This window comes from Toxotes jaculatrix, chromosome 1 (assembly GCF_017976425.1).
Source record: "Toxotes jaculatrix isolate fToxJac2 chromosome 1, fToxJac2.pri, whole genome shotgun sequence".
Lineage (NCBI taxonomy): Eukaryota > Metazoa > Chordata > Actinopteri > Toxotidae > Toxotes > Toxotes jaculatrix.
This window is the reverse complement of record NC_054394.1, coordinates 1,707,501-1,710,000: the sequence shown is the minus strand read 5'-3', so window position 1 is coordinate 1,710,000 and position 2,500 is coordinate 1,707,501. Positions and strand designations below refer to the sequence as shown.

General features: G+C 48.5%; 1 protein-coding gene and 3 non-coding genes across 4 annotated transcripts in view; 3 read left to right on the top strand and 1 right to left on the bottom strand.

Annotated features, from left to right (window-relative positions):
- The window catches only part of efl1 (elongation factor like GTPase 1), a 139,300-nt gene that overhangs the window by 47,926 nt on the left and 88,874 nt on the right, over positions 1-2,500 (bottom strand). The window lies entirely within an intron of this gene.
- On the top strand, positions 645-751 carry LOC121186749. Its single transcript, XR_005894545.1, has one exon. It is a non-coding gene; the product is annotated as a U6 spliceosomal RNA (small nuclear RNA).
- On the top strand, positions 1,406-1,512 carry LOC121186392. The gene has a single exon (XR_005894460.1). It is a non-coding gene; the product is annotated as a U6 spliceosomal RNA (small nuclear RNA).
- On the top strand, positions 2,167-2,273 carry LOC121186745. The gene has a single exon (XR_005894543.1). It is a non-coding gene; the product is annotated as a U6 spliceosomal RNA (small nuclear RNA).

Below are 2,500 nucleotides of genomic sequence, written 5' to 3'. Positions count from 1 at the left end.
GTCGGCTAGCTAACCACCTGCTGCCTTTCACAAGCCAAAACCGTTAGATTACCAGGAGCATGTGAATCAAAGCCTCGTGTGTTGTGATCTGAGTTTTGCCTGGCTACAAACACAGTGAGGTGGAAACACAAAATATCAAGTTAGCAAGTACCTAGCCGAGGCAGTTGGTGACAGAGCCTAATCACAACTACTGAAACAGGTGCCCACTGGCACACCTGCAGCCTACGGCAGATTCAAAAGAGAAATACTCTGAATCTGTTTAAGAGGCATCCCGTTGTTCTGGCAAGTGCCAAAGGATGGGATGCTTTGGCCTGAGTCCCAGTATCAGCCTCCAGGCTGATAGAAAAAGTGGGCACCGCCCACATCAGAGCACATTAGCTCCGATGTGGGCACCGCCCACTTTTCAGTATTAAGCTGCTTTTTGGTCTTAATCTGGGAAATCAATAAACATGCACACAAAACAAGAAGGCAGTGTGAAGTTATTGCAAATATGTTGCAGACAACTGAAGAAAGAGCTCCACCCTAACTCTTGTGATACCAAAGGGTACTGCCTACTGGGGATAGTGGCCCGTTAGTCTGCCCCACGACAAAGGAGTCGCTGAGCCAGAGGGGGGCTAAAAGGCAGCCATCACATCACAGCTAACGTGCTTGCTCAGGCAGCACATATGATAAATTGGAATCGATACAGAGAAGATTAGCATGGCCCCTGCGCAAGGATGACACGCAAATTCGTGAAGCGTTTCCACATTTTGATCAGCCTGTCGGCTAGCTAACCACCTGCTGCCTTTCACAAGCCAAAACCGTTACATTACCAGGAGCATGTGAATCAAAGCCTCATGTGTTGTGATCTGAGTTTTGCCTGGCTACAAACACAGTGAGGTGGAAACACAAAATATCAAGTTAGCAAGTACCTAGCCGAGGCAGTTGGTGACAGAGCCTAATCACAACTACTGAAACAGGTGCCCACTGGCACACCTGCAGCCTAAGGCAGATTCAAAAGAGAAATACTCTGAATCTGTTTAAGAGGCATCCCGTTGTTCTGGCATGTGCCAAAGGATGGGATGCTTTGGCCTGAGTCCCAGTATCAGCATCCAGGCTGATAGAAAAAGTGGGCACCGCCCACATCAGAGCACATTAGCTCCGATGTGGGCACCGCCCACTTTTCAGTAATAAGCTGCTTTTTGGTCTTAATCTGGGAAATCAATAAACATGCACACAAAACAAGCAGGCAGTGTGAAGTTATTGCAAATATGTTGCAGACAACTGAAGAAAGAGCTCCACCCTCACTCTTGTGATGCCAAAGGGTACTGCCTACTGGGGATAGTGGCCCGTTAGTCTGCCCCGCGACAAAGGAGTCGCTGAGCCCAGGGGGGGGCTAAAAGGCAGCCATCACATCAGAGCTAATGTGCTTGCTCAGGCAGCACATATGATAAATTGGAATTGATACAGAGAAGATTAGCATGGCCCCTGCGCAAGGATGACACGCAAATTCGTGAAGCGTTTCCACATTTTGATCAGCCTGTCGGCTAGCTAACCACCTGCTGCCTTTCACAAGCCAAAACCGTTACATTACCAGGAGCATGTGAATCAAAGCCTCGTGTGTTGTGATCTGAGTTTTGCCTGGCTACAAACACAGTGAGGTGGAAACACAAAATATCAAGTTAGCAAGTACCTAGCCGAGGCAGTTGGTGACAGAGCCTAATCACAACTACTGAAACAGGTGCCCACTGGCACACCTGCAGCCTATGGCAGATTCAAAAGAGAAATACTCTGAATCTGTTTAAGAGGCATCCCGTTGTTCTGGCATGTGCCAAAGGATGGGATGCTTTGGCCTGAGTCCCAGTATCAGCCTCCAGGCTGATAGAAAAAGTGGGCACCGCCCACATCAGAGCACATTAGCTCCGATGTGGGCACCGCCCACTTTTCAGTAATAAGCTGCTTTTTGGTCTTAATCTGGGAAATCAATAAACATGCACACAAAACAAGCATGCAGTGTGAAGTTATTGCAAATATGTTGCAGACAACTGAAGAAAGAGCTCCACCCTCACTCTTGTGATGCCAAAGGGTACTGCCTACTGGGGATAGTGGCCCGTTAGTCTGCCCCACGACAAAGGAGTCGCTGAGCCCAGGGGGGGGCTAAAAGGCAGCCATCACATCAGAGATAATGTGCTTGCTCAGGCAGCACATATGATAAATTGGAATCGATACAGAGAAGATTAGCATGGCCCCTGCGCAAGGATGACACGCAAATTCGTGAAGCGTTTCCACATTTTGATCAGCCTGTCGGCTAGCTAACCACCTGCTGCCTTTCACAAGCCAAAACCGTTACATTACCAGGAGCATGTGAATCAAAGCCTCGTGTGTTGTGATCTGAGTTTTGCCTGGCTACAAACACAGTGAGGTGGAAACACAAAATATCAAGTTAGCAAGTACCTAGCCGAGGCAGTTGGTGACAGAGCCTAATCACAACTACTGAAACAGGTGCCCACTGGCACACCTG